General features: G+C 46.9%; 1 protein-coding gene across 3 annotated transcripts in view; it reads right to left on the reverse strand.

Annotated features, from left to right (window-relative positions):
• RNF19A (ring finger protein 19A, RBR E3 ubiquitin protein ligase) overlaps positions 1-20578 on the reverse strand; it is a 970824-nt gene that overhangs the window by 762682 nt on the left and 187564 nt on the right. The window lies entirely within an intron of this gene.

A 20578-nucleotide genomic window follows, 5' to 3' on the forward strand; every position in this document is an offset into this window, starting at 1 on the left:
TCACTTGGATAGTCCGAAGCAGCTTTTTGTTTCAGTTTCAGTTGCCGTGCTAACAGCCTGTTTGCCTTGTTCGCTCTTATGTAGTATTTCTGTTGCCACTTATCTGCCTTTCTAGTTTGGAGTAATTCTAATTTACCCCTGATGGTTCCTACAGATCTTACGCAATTTCACCCCAAGTTGGTTTCCATCTTTCGCATTTCATTTTGAAGCTCTTTTATTAAGTCTGCCTCTATACCTTTTATCTGCCTCTCTTGTGGCTCATATAGCTATTGGCTCCGACCAAAATATTGCTTTAAAGGTGTCCGACGGGCACTGTTACGTCACTTCCAGAGAAGAGTGGAGTGTAAAGATGTCCCTATATTTTATCTTCCATTTCATTTAGTAGCACTTTGTCTTTCAGAAGATCTTGGGGGAAGGACCAGTCCAATAACCCTCCCTTTTCCTTTGGCAGGTTTAACGCAATTGACAAAGGGGCATGGTTCGATAAGACTATTGTACCCATGTGGTTCTATAAGACTATTGTACCCTAGGTCTACCTCACTTATTTTACCTAGTAGAAACGTTGAAGACCAGATTTAGTTGAAGACCAGATATAGTCAATTCGGGAGAAAGACTTGTGCGAGTAAAACGTGTAATCAATCTTTGTGCCTTGGATTGAGGTCCACGTGTCTTTCAGAGTCAGGTGGTCCATTTTAGTAATGAGGGCTTGCGAGGGGGAAACCTGTCCCTGGTAGGTTTTAGCGCTTCTCTCCCTCCACAGATTCCATGCAATGTTGACGTCTCCCATCAATAAAATTACACCTTTCGATAATGTTTCTAAGTTGGCAAGAGTTGCCCTACCAAATCCATCTTGTCCCCTATTGGGGGCATATAGAGTGGCCACTGAGTGTCATCACCTCCTACCTGAAGTGTTCAAAACAGGTATCGCCCCTTCTTGTCTGCCAGTGAGCCCAGGACACTAATTATCAGGCATGAGCGTACTGCTATCGGGATGGCCCCTCCCCAACATTTTCCCGGGGACATTTGCTTGGTAGATGTGGGGATAATGCTGCAGCATGCATCTGTGCTCATCTCGTTTCTGGATAAGTGTCTCTTGTAGAACAATGTCAGTTTTAGCATTCTGGAGGAATTGAAAGACTTTTCTGCATTTGACGGGGGAAATTTAGCCCCCTGATATTAAGTGTTAGGCGCTTGAACGTACACACCTAGGATTGCTGACAGGGCCATGTAGAACACCTCACACTTATGCCTCTGCCTCCCAAATATACCAGTGTACCATCCTTCCCAGATCCCGTCCCCGTCCCTCTCCCTAACTGTAATCCCCTTCCCAGTCCCTCTCCTCAACTGTAAACCACCCTCTGCCAAACTTCCCAACTCCCTGGAGTGAGTCAAAGTTCCCAGAGACGACTGGTGGGGTAACTAAAAATCACCCTTCATGATTCAATCCGTTTCCGGAGGGACCGTCTTTCCATATTCAGCCGTTACCCCGCACACCCTCCATTGTGGCCCCTGTTGCTTTGCTTTTATGTACACATATGTCTTCCGTCACTTCGGTGCAGCAATTGATGCATTGACTGGGTGTTGGTCTGTGGGGCTGTTGCTCGGGTGCAGCTTTCTTCTTGCTCTGGTTACTTGCGACCATTCCCAAGATTTCTCCCTCAGTAATGCGCTGTCCCACATCGCCACACTTGGTCCGACGTCCTCGTCACTAAGTTGCAATATCCGTGCCCCTTCATCATAGGTTCTAATTCTATGTTACCGGCTGTCCCATATCTGATTTGTCTGGCTGTCAGAGCCCTCATCACTGGCCCCATCTCCCTGCTTTTCTGTAGTGTTGACTGGGCTAGGTCCTGGTAAATTTGAATATCTGCTCTGTTAAAAGTGATTGACCCCGCTCAACAAGCTTCTCTAAGAATGTGCTCCTTTTGGTTGTATGACGTTATAACCGCCACCATGTACATGGGTTGAGCACCCGGTTCAGATCTTTTAGGGCCAGTCCTATGGATCCTATAGATGTGCATCTCTTACTCTCCCTCTCGTCTTCTAGTAGGTCCGCAAAGGGCTGTTGTGCTGTTTCTTTAAGGTCCGTCACTTCCTCAGGCAGATTCGGTATGCAAATATTGGATCTTCGGGATCCATTTTCTAGGTCTTCACACTGCATTTCTAGGTTGTGGGAGATTCTAACCAGGTCTTCCAGGGTTTCTTCAGTCTTTCTGGAGTCTTTGGCCATCTCCTGGAGAGCTCTTTCTGTGGTGTCGGTCTGTTCTTCCAACGACACTACATTTTCTTTCAGGTCTTGGATTGCTCGTTTGACTTCTGTTAGCATGGAGAACTGGGTCTGGAATGAAGCAGTAAGTTTATTCTGAAAGTCACTGAAGCAAGATTCCAGGTCTGCCATGCACATAGCCATGGTTTGGGCTTATTGCTGATCTGGGCTTTGTCCCTCGCATAGTCCTAGGCGATATGGGAGATAACTGTTGGTACTTTGCACAAACACTGATGCATGGTACCTTCGTGTGGCTTATTTGGTGTGATTTATTTCTAGAGATGCGGCGATTCCTACACCCTGGCATTGGGCAGAATTACAGGGGTGCTCGTGGCGAGCTGAAGGAACTGCAATTGAAGAGGGTAGGCAGCACTCTCCCTCTCCCCCATCAATTCACTGCCAACGGGCCCGCTCTTCCAGTTTACTGTCTGGATTTTGAGTCCTGTCCAAGCTACCCTCCTTTCCCAGTCTCAGTTGGATCTTAGGAATTGTACTGAGGTATGCCGTGCATAGGAGGCGCTGGGGTTACAAAAATGCTAATATGGGAGCTACAGTTTGGGCTATAAGCAATGAGCAGATTTTAGGGAAGGAAAGGGCTGCTGCACAGAGGAGTGACTAGAGTTACCTCAAGACTACTAGACTAAGACAAAAGCAAACAAAAAGGTGTCACCCCAAACAAGTTGTGCAGCCCAAACGTGTTGATTGAGTACACAGTTCTACACAATCAATGTGATCTTAGAGAGAACCATTGTCCAAAAATTATGCTAAGGTAAAAAAGTCAGGAATGCAAATGCTTGATATAAATGTTTATCAGGAGATGAAGAACAGAAATGCCGATACGTGTTTCGACCCTAAACAACGGGTCCTTTTCAAGGCAGAGCTGTTCACAATGACACAAAAGAATGTCACACGGTGAGGCAATACCATGACAAACATAAGAAGTGGACATATAAAATTCAAAATCAAGCACATGAATGCATACATGAAAGGGTCGGAAACTATCAGGGAAAAGGAACAAGTTACTTACCTGTAACTGTTGTTCTCCAGCATGGGTCTGGCATGGATTCACATGCTCATGAATATTCCCCGTCAGGCTGGGAATCCTCGGTAAAGAAAAATCAGTATCAGTTTCGTTTCTGATCTGTCTTTCGTAGTAGTAACCAATCACTGATCTCTGCGTCATACTGGCCACAGCCAATGACTGCCATCTCCCTAAGCCTCGCCTCTGGTAGCCATCTTCAGATTTGGTAGCACGTGAAGTGGCAGAATGACCAAGTGAAGAGCCGCAGAGGGGTAGGCGGGAGGGTTCGCATGTGAATTCATGCCAGACCCATGCTGGAGAACAGTTACAGGAAAGTAACTTGTTCCTTCTCCAGCATGGGGTCTGGCATGGATTCACATGCTCATGAATACATAGCAGTACACACATGCACAACCACGGGAGGTGGCAAAAGGCTCAACATTAAGCAATACAACAACTCAACATTAAGCATCTCTTACCTTCTCACCAGGCTCACATTAGGCGAACAGGTTGCGCAGCACTGCTTGGCCGACCCTGGACTCCTCCCTGGAATCCCGGTCGACGCAGTAGAATTTCGTGAAGGTGTGCGTCGTCCTCCACGTAGCAGCCCTGCAGATGTCCAGCAGGGGCACACCAGATAGGAACGCCGTGATAGCTGCGATCGCTCTGGTGGAATGGGCTCTCGGACGGCCGGGCAGCGGTCGGTTTGCCAACCGATGACAGTACATGATACAGCCGGAGAGCCATCGGGAAATGGAAGCCTTTGAGAGAGCCTTCCCCCGATTGACAGGTCCAAAGTTCACAAAAAGTTGTGACGTCTTCCGAAAACACTCTGTGCGGTCCACGTAGAACTTCAGCGCTCTAGCCACATCCAGTGAGTGCAAAGTCCTTTCAGCCGGCGACGAAGGCGACGGGAAGAAAACAGGCAACACCAAGGGTTTATTGAGGTGGAAGTCCGACAGCACCAATGCGCATTAAGGAGGGGTGCGTCCTGAGCACTACCCTCCTGCCGTGAAAAGTCAAGTACGGGGGCTTGCAGGAAAGGGCCTGGATCCCTCCCACCCGTCGTGCGGAGGTGATGGCCACAAGAAACGCTGTTTTTCACGACAAGAACTTCAACGGAGCCGAGTGCAGAGGCTCGAACGGAGGTCCCATGAGCTTGGTCAGCACCACGTTGAGCTCCCACGCCGGGGCCGGAGCCTTCACCGGCGGGAACGATCTGAACAGTCCCTTCATGAATTCTTTCACCAGACGATGAGACCACAAAGACGTCCCGTGGTTCTTGTGTATCGGGAGATCGCAGCAAGATGAATCTTGATGGAAGCGTGCGCCAGTCCAGCCTTGGCCAGCGTCAGTAGGTACGGCAGTACTTGAGGAGCCGTAATCCGTAGAGGGTTAATCTTCTGTGCGTGGCACCAGACAGAGAACCTCTTCCATTTGTGTCCGTAGCATTTAAGAGTTGAGGACGCCCTGGCCTTTGCAAGAACCTCTCTGCAGTCGGCCGGTATGTCGTAACCTCCAAACTCTAACGCTGCAGGAGCCAGGCCTGCAAGTTCAGCGACTTCGGGTCGTGATGGAGGATGGCGCCTCCTTCCCTGGAGAGAAGATCCGCGTCCACTGGCAGCTTGATTGACGGGGACGCTGACAAGTCCAGAAGGTCCGGGAACCATATCTGCCTCAGCCACGCAGGTGCGACGAGGATCATCCTGCACCGTGACCTCTTGAGCTGGTTGATGAGCCGGATCAGCAACGGCAATGGAGGGAACGCGTATAGAAACGGGCCCTCCCAGGGGAACGAGAAAGCATCGCCCATGCTCCTCGGCTGGGGAAACCTGCTGGCGAACCTCCGGCACTTGGAGTTCGTCGCCGTCACAAACAGATCGATCTGGGGTGTGCCCCACTGTCGAAAGAGGCGGTCCACTAGATCCTGTCGTAGTTCCCACTCGTGGCACGAGCGCAGCTCTCTGCTGAGCGAGTCGGCGATGGTGTTTTTTATTCCTGCCAGATGAAGGGCACCAGAAACATCCCTTGGGCGACGGCCCAATGCCACAGATCCTGCGCCTCCTTGGACAGGGCTGGGGATCTGGTACCGCCCTGCTTCCCGATGTAGAACATGGTGGTGGTGTTGTCGGTGAAGATCCTCACCACCTTGCCCTTGAGGGACGGAAGAAAGAAACGGTGGAGCTTGAGGCTCTTTTGACCGAAAGAGCAATAGCACGAGGACCCCAACACTTGAACGTGCGGTAAAAATCTGAAGATGGCTGCCAGAGGCGGGGCTTAAGGAGATGGCAGTCATTGGCTGTGGTCAGTATGACGCAGCGATAAGTGATTGGTTACTACTACGAAAGACAGATCAGAAACGAAACCGATACTGATTTTTCTTTACCGAGGATTCCCAGCCTGACGACGGGGAATATTCATGAGCATGTGAATCCATGCCAGACCCCATGCTGGAGAAACACAAAGTAATAGATGCAAGGCAAGCATAAAAGGCAGGAGAAAGAAAAAAAAAAAAAAAATCAGATGCAAGCAAAAGAACAAGTTACTTACCTTGTAACATTCTTTCGATGGGATATTCCTCCGACATATTCCTTATCTTTGATAATTCGTCTCCAGCTTGCTGGCCTCGGAAATGTTTTTTCTCTGTAGAGGGTGCTGCACGTCGACGTCCGCCGAGTCGATGTCCCTCGAAAGCCACTGTATCGGCGCCGACGTCAGCATACCCATCAATAGCCACGCGCGGCGTCCGTTGCTCAGTTCCGTAAAATAAGTCATGGCTGAATTGGTTATTGACCTTGAAGGAGCGTAAGCTGCAACCACAAGGGAAGTATTACTGCGGGGATGGATGGGAGGGGCGATAAGGAATACGTCGGAGGAACATCCCATCGAAAGAACGTTACAAGGTAAGAAGTAACTTGTTCTTCGAAGGGATTGTGTCCTCCGACGTATTCCTTATCTTTGATAGACTCCCATAGCAGTGGCATGTAACTGGAGGTGGGAGTAATAATGTCATGTATCCCTTTTAGGAATGAACCGCATGTATTACGGCTTTTCCAAATCTGGTCTCTTGACTAGCGGAGGAATCCAGGTTGTAAAATTTTGTGAACGTATGTGCGGACGACCATGTGGCAGCCGCACATATGTCTCGGACCGGTACCCCTCTTTGGAGGGCCGAAGAGGCTGCGATACCCCTGGTTGAATGAGCACTAAGGTTTGGGGGTGGCTCTTTCCCTGCCAGTTTGTAACATTCCAGAATGGCCAAAATAATCCACCTGGAAATGGTCTGTTTTGTTATGGGTAGTCCCAACTTGTGACCCGAGTATCCTACAAACAGTTGGTCTGCTTGCCTAATCCTAGCCAGTCTGCTGATGTAAAAGCTCAGAGCTCACTTGGGTCCAGCCTTTGTAGCCTTTCTTCCTCTTTACACCGGAGGGGGAGGAGGGTAGAACGAAGGTAAGGTAATTTTCTGAGTAATATGAAATTCAGAAACCACCTTTGGGAGGAAATTAGGCTTCACCTGTAGGACAACTTTGTCCTTATGGAAAATTATATGGGGGGGGGGGGGTTTACAAGAGCTTGTAGCTCGCTCACCCTCCTAGCAGATGTTAGTGCTACCAATTGGACAGTTTTAAGCGTGAGAAAACTCAGCGAACAAGAGTGGAGTGGTTCGAATGGAGTACCCATTAGGAAGTTTAAGACTAAATTTAAGTCCCATAAGGGAACTTGGAATGGTCTTGGAGGATAAACATTAATCCCTTGAGAAATTGTATTACTAGAGGTAGTTTGAAATACGATGGTTCCTCCACAGTGCGCTTGAAGATTGAAAGCGCTACGAGATAGCCTTTTACAGTGCCAACTTGAAGGCCTGAGTTTGCCAAGTAGAGTAGAAACGATAACACCGTTGGTGTGCCACATGAAAAACGGTCGATATTCCCTTCTCTACACCAGCTGCAAAATTTGTTCCAACGGCAGCGATATAAAGACTTTGTTGCTGGCCTTCTGGTCATCAGGGAGGTCCAAATCCTTGTACCTCACCCTTTCAGAAGCCAAGTGTGAAGGTTGAGGGTTCTGATGTCTGGATGGAGAACCTGACCTCCCTTCTGCGAGAGAAGATTCTCTTTGAGTGGAAGACGGATTGGGAGGGCAGATGGACATATCTAGAAGGTCCGGGTACCAGGTTCTCCTGGCCCAGTCCGGGGCAAGAAGGATCATGGTTTTCCGGAATCTTCTCAGCCTCCTGATCATTTGAGGAATAACAGGGACTGGTGGAAATGTGTAAAGGAGTGGGAACTCCCAGTCCACTACGAACGCGTCTCCTAGAGCTCCTCTCGGGGGAAATTCCCTTGAACAGAACAGATCACACTTCCTGTTGGTGCTTGTGGCGAACAGATCCACCTGAGGGGTTCCCCAAAGGGCGAAGATCTCTTGAAGGACTTCCTGAGCTAGCTCCCACTCGTGGGAGACTGCTCTGCCTGCTCAGAGCGTCCGCTGTCAAGTTCTTCTCTCCGGCTAGGTGGACTCCTGATAGAGAGATTCCTTCCTGAATTGCCCAAAACAAGAGCTGCATTGCCTCTCTGCACAGTGGCAGTGACCCTACGCCTCCTCTTTTGTTGAGGTAGTGCATGGCCACCGTGTTGTCCGTCATTATCAGGACATTTCTCCCCTGTACTGAAGGCAGGAATGCTTTCAGCGCTATTCTAATCGCTCTCAGCTCTAATAGGTTGATGTGTAGTCTGGACTCTGATGGAGACCAACGACCGCTGATGGTCAAGTCGTTGGCATGGGCTCCCCACCCCTTGAGTGAGGCGTCTAACTACTGTTATCTCCGGCCATGGTTGCCAAAACAGTTCTCCTTTCAAGATGTTCTCTGGATAGGCCCACCATTGAAGGTCGTGAGCTACCTTGTCCGGAATCCAGAGGAGATCTGTCATTCTCCCTGAGAATTGCGACCACTGAGTTCTCAGTGCCCACTGAAGAGATCTCATTCTCAGGCGAGCCTCTGGCACAAGGAAGATGCAGGATGCCATGAGGCCTAGCAAGCTCAAAAAGTCGAAGGCTGGGAGACGTTGGGCATCTTGGAACTGGTTGACCATCTGCAGAATATCTGGAGCCCTCACCTTTGGTGGCGAGGCTTTTCCCAGGGAAGTGTCCAGGACCGCTCCAATGAACTGGACTCTCTGTGATGGCATCATCTGTGACTTCTTTAAATTGAGGGAGAAGCCCAGATTGTGAAGGAAGTGGCAGACATAATATAGCTGGATCTGAGCTTGTTCCGAAGATACAGCCCTGATCAGCCAATCGTCCAGGTAGGGGTAGACGTGGATCCCCTTCCCTCCTTAGACTCGCAGCCACTACCAACATTAGCTTGGTGAAGACCCTCTGGCTGAGGTCAGCCCAAATGGCAGAACTCGAAATTGATAATGAGAGTCGCCAATTGCGAACCTCAGGTATTTCCTGTGTTTGAGATCGATTGGCACATGGAAATAAGCATCCTGAAGGTCCAGAGATACCAGCCAGTCCTGGAGCTGGAGGGCCTGAAGGATCTGAGAGAGAGTTACCATCTTAAACTTGTCCTTCCTGAGGAACTTGTTCAATTCTCTTAAGTCCAGGATGGGACTCAGTCCTCTGTCCTTTTTTGGTATGAAAAAGTAGGGGGGGGGGGGTACCAGCCCTTGTTCCTGTCCGCTACAGGTACCGGTTCTATGGCACCTTTCTCTAGCAGGTCTATAATTTCCTGCAAGAGGAGCGGATCTGGAACTTTTAGAGAGCTGTGCCCCGGTGGATGACTGAGGGATGTGTAGAAAGGGTAGGCAGTAACCCTGGGCAACTGTCTCCAATGCCCAAGCATCTGACGTTATAGCCTGCCATTCCGTCAGATGGTGAGTCAACCTGCCCCCTACAGGTGTTTTGTGTGGAAAGACCTCAGAGTGGTTTGGGGGCAGCTGATGCAGATGCCGAGGGTAAAGAGGCACCTGCTGCTGCTGCGGCTTTAGTACTTTTGACCCATCCACCTCGGTTGGATCTCCTTTGGCCTCTTTGAGCTGGCTGTCCTCTGCCTTTCCCGAATGCGGAATAATAGCGAAAGGACTTTCCTCTCCCAGAGGTTCCTGAGGCGCGAAAAGGAGTTTGGCGGATTGCAGCTCCTAACCATTTTGCTGCTGCTTTAGATGTCTGCAACTTTTCCAGACTGTCATCAGCCTTTTTACCGAATAAAGAAGAGCCGTCAAAGGGCATATTCAAAAGTCTGGCCTGTACATCTGGAGCAAAGCCACACTTTCGCAACCACGCATGCCTGCGGATTGTCGTACTTGCCGCCATGGCCCTGCTGATACCGTCAGCGGAATCAATGCCACTTTGAAGTGACTCGCACATGGCATCTTTGCCATCTTTAATAATGTTAAGGAAGGCTTCCCTTTCCTCTCCTTCGGGTATGCAGTCAGCCGCTGATGAGGCACACTCCCAAAGTGTGTGACTGAACCTGGCAAGCGTACAGGTGGCGTTGATTGACTTCAACGCCATACTACAAGCAGAAAATACTTTTTGCCATAGAATCGTACCTTTTGTCATCTCTATCCTGTGGGACAGTAGGGTAAGCGGACCTGCTGCTTGATGAAGTTGCCGCTTGAACCACCAGGCTCTCCGGAGTCGGGTGTGTTGATAATTATTCAGGGTCAGCCGCAGCTACCCTATACTTGGCTGACAATCTTTTATTGACTGCAGGGATAACTTCAGGAGTTTCCCAATTAGATGAAATCTTTCTTTGTAAGGCTGCATGGAAAGGGACCACAGGATCTTCCTGTGGACCTTTGTCTAATATGTCTGTCAGGTCATCCTGTTGAAAAACAGGTGAAGGCGCAGACCAACCCATAAACTCAATAATCCTTGCCATCAGGGTTCTATAGGGTGTTTCGGCATGTTCTCCTGTGTCTGGTTTAACAAATTCCACTTCTGGGGAAGTGTCCAGCCCACTTGCCTCATGTAATGACTCATGTAGGTCTTTCAACCTTCTTTCCTCAGAGGTGAAATCCTCTGAAACAGGTAGTGTGGTCCTCTGCAAACCCGAAGGTTTCCTGGTCAGAATCCTCCCCTTCTTCATAGATTGAAGATAATCCGGGGTACTCGGACCTCGGAAATGGTGTAAACCCATTTCTAGGGCAGAAGGAGCCAAACTCGTCATTATTGGGCGAGAAATCGTCGATGTCGTCGACGCCAATGTGACAGGCTTCAAAGGCGCAGAGAACGGAGAAAACTGGAAGAGGCCTCGAAGAACTCGAGAGGATCGGGATCCTACTCGAGGATGTCGACGACGGTCTTGGCGTCGTGCCGGAGGCTCTTGGTATCACCGTTGGCTGTGAAGTAGCCGTGGTTTTCTCTTTCATTGGCGTCGATGTCGACGATGGCGTCAAGTCGATCGACCGATGCGTCGAAGAACCCTTTGACAACGGCGTCGATGGCGCCGATCCATGCATCGAAGAGATCTTCGATGATATCGAAGACGGTGCCTTCTTACCCGATGGCCCGTGGAGCTCTTGGGTGGAATCTTTCGCCGGGTGCAACGACTCGCGGCGTTTCGATTTTCTGGGTTTTTCACCTGGGGCATCACCCTCAACTGTCTTCAAGGGGGTCGAGGCCGCTTAGCATTTTCTTCCTGAATTCCCCCCACTAAGCCTGGGAGCTGTGTTTTGTGGGGGAGGAGACCCTTTCTCGGGAAACAGAAGAAGACGAGGAAGGGGATCTTCGACGTCTCTTCTTGGAGTGTCTCGATCTCGACGAATGGTGGGAGCTACTTTGAGATCTGGAATGGGAATGCTTTCGACGGCGAGGAGACGAATGCCTCGACTCAGCCGAAGAAACTTTCGAGGATTTGACTGACTTACCTCTCTCGAGCTTCCCCTTGCGCTCCTTCAAGGCTTTCGCCGTCATGGACATGCAGTCCTCCCACTCCGAACAATGGTGCTCGGCTCCCAAGCACCACAAGCAGATCCTGTGTGGATCTGTTAGACATTTTTTTACAGCAGTCTCGACATTTTTTGAAGCCGGATCGCGGCGTTGTCGGTTCCGATGAAGAAGCCATCGAGAACGAGTTGGTATTTTTGAGTAATCTAGAAGGTTTATCTGACTGAACTGAGCAAATATATTCTGAGGCCCCACAAAGCGCAGAAAAACGGAACTGAGCAACGGACGCCGTGCGTGGCTATTTATGGGCATGGTGACGTCGGCATCGATATGGTGGCTGTCGAGGGACATCGACTCGCCGGACGTCGCCGCGCAGCGCCATCTACAGAGAACAAAACATTTCTGAGGCCAGCAAGCTGGAGACGAATTATCAAAGATAAGGAATATGTCGGAGGACACAATCCCTTCGAATGATAAAGTTAGGTCACAAATGCAACAAAGTAAGGTGTTACCATTGGAGATAGCACATTCAACATCCAATGTCCAGCGATATGGAATCCCATGTAAAATGCATGAGGAGAGCCTATTCATGGGAACGCGGTAATACAAATCCAATAACTGATGCAGCACATTTATGAAACCCGAATGTTTAAAAAGCATAACATTTACCATGATACCTTGTTTGTTTAAAGTTCATGAAAGTTTGTGAACTTTAAACAAACGAGGTATCATGGCCGAAAGACTCTGGAATATTAGATTCGTATTACTGCATTCCCATGAATAGGCTCATAATTAGAACTTGAGTCACACGGAATTCCGATGCAGACCGAATGTTTTTGTTTTCACCTCAGCGCCCAGTAAGGCGCACGTGATTCATCACGTGACGCATGTCGAGGCTTTAACATCCATGAATGCGGAAGTAACAGTCCGCGTTCCATATGTACACCACTGCCGAAAGACTCTGCAACCGTCGGGGATCTAACCCCTTTATGCCAGGTAGGCCTTTGTCACTTGAATTAAAGCAGAGAATACAATCACTGCTGGTATATGGACAACCCTTTTTTGAATTCATATGTGCGTCCGGCATTATGCTATATCATGCACACTTTTCATTACTCTGCAGGTCTCGCTATGGTGACCAAGCATGGGACCGACCCATTCGCCTTACCTGTCGGGTCTTAACCATTGACATTTGTTCAGGTATGATTTTTAAAACCAACACCTTATATTTTCCATAGTCACTACCATACCTTTCCTCAGCGTTACATTATCTTTTGGGTCTTATTCCCAACAGATCGTGCTGATTTCACAGCGTCCTGTTGCCTAAATCCTTACCGCCAGTGAGGTTTTTACTTACCTGTGTTCAACTGCACTGCCTAATCAGCTACTCAGCGTGGTCTTTTGTCCAGCATTTTTCCGTTCTGACGTCACAGTAATTATCCATTTTCTGATTCCTCTGTACTGCATTTTGGGATACACATTTCCTGCTCACTGTTAATTCACTATATGATTGGTGATTATGAGGGAATGGACATGATAGTGTGGTTACTGCACATCTATGTCTTCTTTTTCACTTTGGTACTGGACTTTTAGGACTATTTCAGTTTTACCCTTTCAGCTGTTAATACAGCACTTGCCAAATAGGCCTTATTACTTTTGACATCGACAAGTGTTCTCAAAACTATTGTGCACTGATCAGGATTTGCGCATTTATTCTGTATTCAGTATGTGACTCGAATGCATAGCTCACTGTTTATTCCATATCTTCTGTTCTCTCCTCATGCATTTTAAATAGGATTCCATATTGCTGGACATTGGATGTGCTATCTCCAATGGTAACACCTTACTTTATTGGATTTGTGACCTATCTTTATCATTTTGCTTGCATCTGATTTTTTCCTGCCTTTTATGCTCGCCTTCATCTATTACTTTGTGCTTCTCCCTGATGGTTTCTGATCCTTTCACGTATGCATTCATGCGTTTGATTTAGAATGTTTTATGTCCACTTCTTATGTTTATGTCATGGTATTGCCTCACCGTGTGACTTTCTTTTGTGTCATTGTGAACAGCTCTGCCTTGAAAAGGACCCGTTGTTTAGGGTCGAAACACGTGTCAGCATTTCTGTTCTTCATCTCCTCATAAACATTTATATCAAGCATTTGCATTCCTGACTTTTTTTCCTTAGAATAATTTTTGGACAATGGTGCTCTCTAAGATGACATTGATCGTGTAGAACTGTGTACTCAATCAACTCACGTTTGGGCTGCGCAACTTGTTTGGGGTGGCTCCCTTTTGTTTCAATTGGATTTCAGTTGCCAGTTTTGTTGGGCCTCCAGTGAAGTTGTGTGTTCTCGGTAGATGAGGGATGGTGAGTGGGAGGTGGGAGGATGAGGGGTGGGGAGAATCCAGGTCCCAACACCTTCTCCATTGGATAACAATGGAGTCTTGTGGCCTTCTTACCTGCCACCTGCTCCCTGTGCAGGGTGTGCGGGAGCGCTTGGACCTCCATGGAATGATCCTGCTTCACTCACTGGGTCTCTGATGTCTCTGGAAATGTGGGCGGGCGGGGGGGGGGGGGGTGGTCAGGCCAGCACGCCGAGCAACAGCTTGCTCTTACACAGACTGGGACACCGGTCCTAACCCGCTACTGCGCTGGCTCCCAGCCAAATCTCCTGCCCGGTTTCCTTACCGCCAACACCGGGGAACTTTGTCCCCTTCAACAGCATTCTCTGCTCTACAGGAGTGGGGATGGTCCCCGCAGCTCTCTGATGCTTTGCTCCCAATTTGCGCCCTCACTCCACCACGGTTCTTATCTGCGCCGTCCAGAGCCCGCATAAGACAGGCGCTTTCAGGGCTCGACCCACACGGCACTCGCTGGTATAGGTTTAATAGTAACTGTGGGGGTAGCTCAAAGACTGCCTCATTGCTATTTCACTTTATTGCGGGGTGTTTCAAAGATGGAGTTTCTGCGCTCACGTCAGACTGCCTCTGGTCGCCATCTTGGAATCTCTCAGAACTTTCCTTTTGCAGAGAATGCTGATGTAGGTGGCCTCTCTCTACAAGCTGTAACACAAGTTCAGCAGGGAATTATTACCTATGGTGGTAAATTCTTACTTTGCTCTTCAAGCAAACATTCTTCAGAGGTCTGGCAAGAACTGTCTTTATGAAGGAATTCCGATGGGGCAGTGTCGACTGGTTTCGGGAAGAAGAAAGCTGTAATTTTCCTGATGGGGAAAGTGATTACTGCAAGTTCAAACTTCATGTCCCAGATATTTTCCTGGAAGGGCACTCAGACTGGTCCATGCCGGTATCTGTGCTTAAAGATTCCCCTAAACCTTTGTAATTGGGCCCAATCCTTGCACAGCTTCTTATTGGGTAACAATCAAGCTTTTTTGGCATTGGAAAGGAATACTCTCAGTAAAAGGTTTGTGTACAAAGTCGAGAATAAAAGCTCACGCCTTATCATAGTTTCTGAATATTGGGTGCACCCCAACTCCGCGCGAGGTAGGCATTATTATGCTCAGGTGAGCACCGATAAGCAGGTAAGAAAAGGTCAGTCAAACTACAGCAGCTAGATGCAGGGAAATGCACTCCTACGCAGCAAGGAATAATGTCAGCATGACTCGAGATACAATGCTGGCCTCCTCCTGCAGACTGTACTTATTTACTATATTCCATTCTGTGGTGGTGAAGGAGACTGACCTGGAGGGGTCATTTTGTGGGTTACAAACCTTTTATTGTGCAACTTCAGAAAAGCTCCCTCTCCCTTAGTCTCGGCGGTTTGGCCCGTCTCAACCAAGGAAAACTTGAATGACCGGTCATATTGTCCCGCCAAATTAAATGTTCTCAGTCATCTGTCAGAAACCAACTAATACAACCCCAACACTATAACCATAAGTTTTCAACTAAAGTGAAGTTTGTGTTTCCTTCACTAGGAGAAGGACTCCCTTCTCCTGGTGTCTTGCTTCAGTCAGCAGTAACGCTGTCAATGGTCCTTCAAAAAGGGCCAGGGGAATAACTCCCTTCATCTGGTCCTTCTATAAAGGTCCTCCAAAGTGGTCTTTAAGCAAACTTACAGACAACTTGGATTAGTCGCTTCATAGCCTTATTTGACTTTCGTTTAACACTCTGCTGGTGGATGTCTTTTTCAGGCTTCTCTGCATCTTTCTTAGAAGTCTTTCTAACGTCTGCTTGAGCAGTGGTATTGCAACGAGGGAGATGAACCCCAAATGTCTGCTTGGTCTATGGTATTGGATGAACCACTTCAACGAGGCAGATGACACCTGATGCACTCTGCTTGATCCAGATGCTATCTGCTTGAGCAGTGGTATTGACTCAGCAGCTGTGACGAGGGAGCCAACTCCCAATGCGCTCTGCTTCGGCAGTGGTATCGGGCGGACCACTGCAACGAGGGAGAGGATTCCTGTTGCACTCTGCTCAAGTTCGGCCTCTTCCCAGACCCCACACGGTCTTACCGCTGTTCCCATTACCTGCAGTGCCTCAGGGACACTTCTCAGGGCCTCTCACCTCCTTTCTTCCTGCGCGGCTCCACAGCAGACTGGTGGTCGCAGCGTGGTCCACCTTCCAGCAGTCACGCCACCAGCAAATGAGTTGGCTCGCTGCATGCACTAGCAACGTCACATTGTTGCCGTCTCCCTTCCGGAGAGAAGAGACTGCTCTGGCTGCAGCAACCAAGTGCAAATTTCCTGGCTTCCACAGTGAGAGACGCTTAGTCCGTTCTTGCCTTCTTTATACTGTTGACACCCCCCCTCCTGCCCGCACTGCCCTTGCGTAAGAACAACATCTTGGAAAGTCTCATTGGCCCTCTTCATGCCTCCCGGGAGCTACCTCATTTCAGTACTTGGCAGGATTTGCATATGGTGACTACATAGGTCTCATGTTCTTCTTCGTCCCAATAGGTTTTACACTTGTTACAGTAACAGATTTAAAATAGCACAGGGTTCTACTATCAATGGTGGGAGAAAAGGGGGTTGTGTGACAGGGTTTTATTCATGCTTATCCCCAGGAGGGGAGTCCCTCCCTATGAGGTCCTCCCACATATTACCACCCCTGGGGGGACTATTGGGTAGCAGCCTCATAGGAAAGGAATCCCCCAGGGGAGAAGTAGAGACCTGGTGAATTGTGTCAATTCTTCCTGCCTCTTTCCAAGAAATGATCGACCTATTCCCAGAATTTGCGGACCAGGTGATTTACCTAGTTCGAAGATACATCTAAGTATTCTCACTGGGCATTTGCTATATTGCTTCAGCTACTTATTACATAATTGATATTTCACTTGATTTGCCTCAACTAGGCCGGTAAGAAGCCTCCAACCTATAATACTGTATTGATAGTATTTTTGTGCAATCCTATCGAACAGCACCAATTCAACTTTTTAGATGCATAGGTTTCTCAGCTCATGCTTCTATCCTGTCAGTTTGGGAAGGTCTACCATTTGACTCAATGAGCTTTGACTATTCTGTTTCTTTTTGTAACACAACCTGACTAATTATTTTCTTTACACATTCATCAAAACAAATTTCTATTTCCTAAATTCCCAGCTCCCCATAATATTTTACTCAATCTACTGTTCTCATTAAAGATGGGATACTCCTGTTGGTAATTTATTAAGCAAGTCTTTCAGTTTGCCAATATTCACTTTGACATCTTCGGGTTTGTTGCCCTAACCCTCCATAGTGTTATGGACACAGACGCATGCACCACTGTTATAATGTGGGTCATGCATCTCTCAGCATGATACAGGGCCTACAGATGCCCAACACATTAAAATTCTTAGACCGGCCGTGTATTAAGACCTTTGAACATGTACGCTTCAATAAACATTTTAAATTGTAGCTTTAAAATTGTATATTTTTTTAATTCTATTTATAAACATTTAAGAATGTAACTTGCATCACTTCAACCATATGTGGCATACATCTTGATTACACATCCATCACAATTACTCCATGTCATATGAATACAGCCCCCAAATTCACCCACAAACCTCAGGATAGCGTTCAACTCCAACATTCTTTTAATTATGTGTTTGGATTAACCTTTCACAAAAGCATTTCCATCATAAATTCATCATGGAAATAAATATAAATAAAACTCTCATAGAAAAGGAGTAAGTACAATAGATGATCCATATAATACAAGAATCAGTTCAACACAGTAAACATTACAAGTAAAATACATTTTGGATAAGTTTACAACCCTCCTTATTTATCCTTATAAAAAAGAAGATCCGTTAGAAACGTAACCGTGGCCAGTACTAAACTAGCACTGGACCAAGTTATCACTATGGTCCACCACTCATCTGGAGTCAGAATCCTATAATGCACCAGAAATCAATCATAATAGAGTCTCAATTCTTTTAAAGCGGGACAGGTTACAATTACACGTTTCAGTTACTGCCAGATCCTTACAAAATCTGCAGGTAGTGGATCTTTTGTCCAGTTTAGGACGTACACAGAGAATGTCATTTGTGCGGTACAAGTAAAGGTGAAACCTGATCACTCTCCACAGAGCACGAGAGAATTTATTGAAATAGTTGGGGATAGTATTAAAAGATTTCGACTCACGATTAAAATGATAAAGTAGTTTCAAATTTATTCTAGTCCCGTGTTAATCCAAATAAATTAACCAAGGTTTGCAAATTACTGCCAAGAGGTTGTCGATTAACAAATCCAATCTAGTGTCCAATGATTTTATGAGATGTAGACACCCCTCTTCCGAAAATGACAGGAATTTTATCTTGTTTGTTTTTCAACGCCCCGTGCAATACATAAAATAAACTATTTCTTTCAGGACTCAAACATTTTCGAAATAGAGATAGTAACTTCCACTCTACCACCACTGTCAAAATAACCCCAACTCATATTGGATCATTTGAAGGTGAACAGCGGTTGGAAGGCGAAATACTTCTCCAAAACATTCCCTCCAGTTTTTCCCCCCCAAAGTTGAAGATATTTAAGAAATTATAAAACTTTAACCATTGAAACCAACCAAATGTATTGTTTAACGCACACTACTGGAAGGCAAATAACAGACCTTTATGTTTTAGCATATGAATTCCAGAAGTTTCATTTGAGCTTCCCACACTACAGAACCCCAAATATGTAAAAGATATCCCCCTCTCCAATGTATCATTATCCAGATACCATTTATGGGTTTTTTCTCCCCTCTTACCGACTTTAATACCAACACTTTGGATTTGGCCACATTTACCAAACTGTCATTCTTTAGTGCATAAAGATGCAGCTTATGAAGCTGGCATTGTAAGCGTATACGGGTCTGGTCCAATAGAACCAAATTGCGTGCGTATAGTAGCCAATTTATGGGGTGGCCGTCTATCCGCAGAGTAAAAGACCTAGCTTCCTGTAGAGCGTCTCCCAGGTTAGATAAAAAGAGGTTAAATAAGGTTGGAGCTAGCATACAGCCCTGTTTTAAACCCCTAAATGTCAATGTGCTTCGATAAACTGCACACTTGATTCAAATCTGACACGTAAAAGGAAGTAACAGAATGGATATCTTAATATCTTCACCAAGTAGATTGGGCAGCCCCATTTTAAAAACGTTTGTTCCATAAAAGCGGTCTATTGATACTATCTAATGCTAGCAAGAAGTCTATAAAGGCCAGAAAAACACAAGACCCTTCAGAGAGCTCTTTCTTTGAAGAGAATACAAAGCCATTTAGTGCTGTTCCCGAGCCTTAAACAAAACCTGCCAGAGAAATGTCCAATTTATTATTACTTGTGGCCCACTAATTCAATTGGGCAAGCACTAGAGAAGAAATTATCTTTTCCGAAACTTCTAATAATGCTATGGAACGTTAATCTTGGGGATTTAGGCAGTCCCCCTTCCTAAAAATAGGAACTACTATGGTTGTTTTCCATGACAGGGGGAGGGACAGGTTAATCCCTCACTGGTTTAAAGATAGTATGCAAAACACCACCCAAAGATCAGGACAACATTTTTTATGGCTGGTTAACAGCTTACAACTTGAAATTTTGTACCGCTGCAAACACACATTGAATACAGTGGGATGACCTCACCTGTACTGTCTCCAGCTACCACTTCAGAACAAAAGGGTGCGGAGGAGAGCACAAATCCGCACAACCATGCCGCAAGTATCTAAATCACTTTAGGGACAAGCCATAATGAGTTTTTAAGTCCTGATCAGATAGCATATTAAACACCTTTGATTCATGCTCCTGTTGTATTTGCCTGCCTTTCTTACTCTCACCCCTCATTCAGCCATCTAACAATACACTTTTTGGGAGTTAAATTTTCAATCGGTACTAGGTAAGCTTGCTGAAACACCCACTAAAAGGCAACCATGTTTAAATATATCAAGGTGGGTTACGTGTGCATGCTGTCTGCGACTGCCTATTAATGTCCAATCAGATTTCACTGAGCCACAGCTTTTGTACGACTCGAGTTTAATGAAGCAGTATTTGAAGAAAAAAAAAAGATAGTGGAGCTTAGACATTTCTGCAGTACCTTCGCTTTCTTCCTCATGAGCTCCACTTCTGGGTTACACAATACATTCGGGTGTATGGGCCTTCACCATGGCATGGTTTCAGTGTGTGACCATACACCGGAGTTTTCATGCGTTCTTCAAAGCCAGCATCATTGTGCTCTTCAAACATCCGGACGAAGTGTACGCACATCTATCTCAAATCACCTGCTCAGAGTATATCAATCCACTATAATCAGAAGTCCAGAGTAGAATTGGTCTTCGAAATAATGTCAGAGTGAAATACACCTCCCAAAAATTTGTCATGCGAGAACATACATTTTTGTACCATGCAGTGAGTTATCGTGCTTAGAAGCAGGAAGAATCTGGCATGAAGCACTGTACATGGACAAAATATCAAAACATAATTTAATAGATCTAGTAAATACAACCTTTGTGTAGGCATATGATCGACATTTACCAGGCAGTGCCAGAAATGGTACTAACTGGCCATAAGAAAGTAATAGCTCAAAATTGTATGAGACCATATTTTCTCTCCTTCTCTCTCTCTCTCTCTCTCTCTCTCCTCTCTCTCTCTCTCTCTCTCTCTCTCTCTCTCTCTCTCTCTCTCTCTCTCTCTCTCTCTCTCTCTCTCTCTCTCTCTCTCTCTCTCTCTCTCTCTCTCTCTCTCTCTCTCTCTCTCTCTCTCTCTCTCTCTCTCTCTCTCTCTCTCTCCTCTCTCTCTCTCTCTCTCTCTCTCTCTCTCTCTCTCTCTCTCTCTCTCTCTCTCTCTCTCCTCTCTCTCTCTCTCTCTCTCTCTCTCTCTCTCTCTCTCTCCTCTCTCTCTTCTCTCTCTCTCTCTCTCTCCTCTCTCTCTCTCTCTACTCTCTCCTCTCTCTTCATCCCCCCACCATCCCCGTTCCCAGCCGGT

Source organism: Ambystoma mexicanum, chromosome 5q (genome assembly GCF_040938575.1).
Source record: "Ambystoma mexicanum isolate Mex_15411 chromosome 5q, UKY_AmexF1_1, whole genome shotgun sequence".
Taxonomy (NCBI): domain Eukaryota; kingdom Metazoa; phylum Chordata; class Amphibia; order Caudata; family Ambystomatidae; genus Ambystoma; species Ambystoma mexicanum.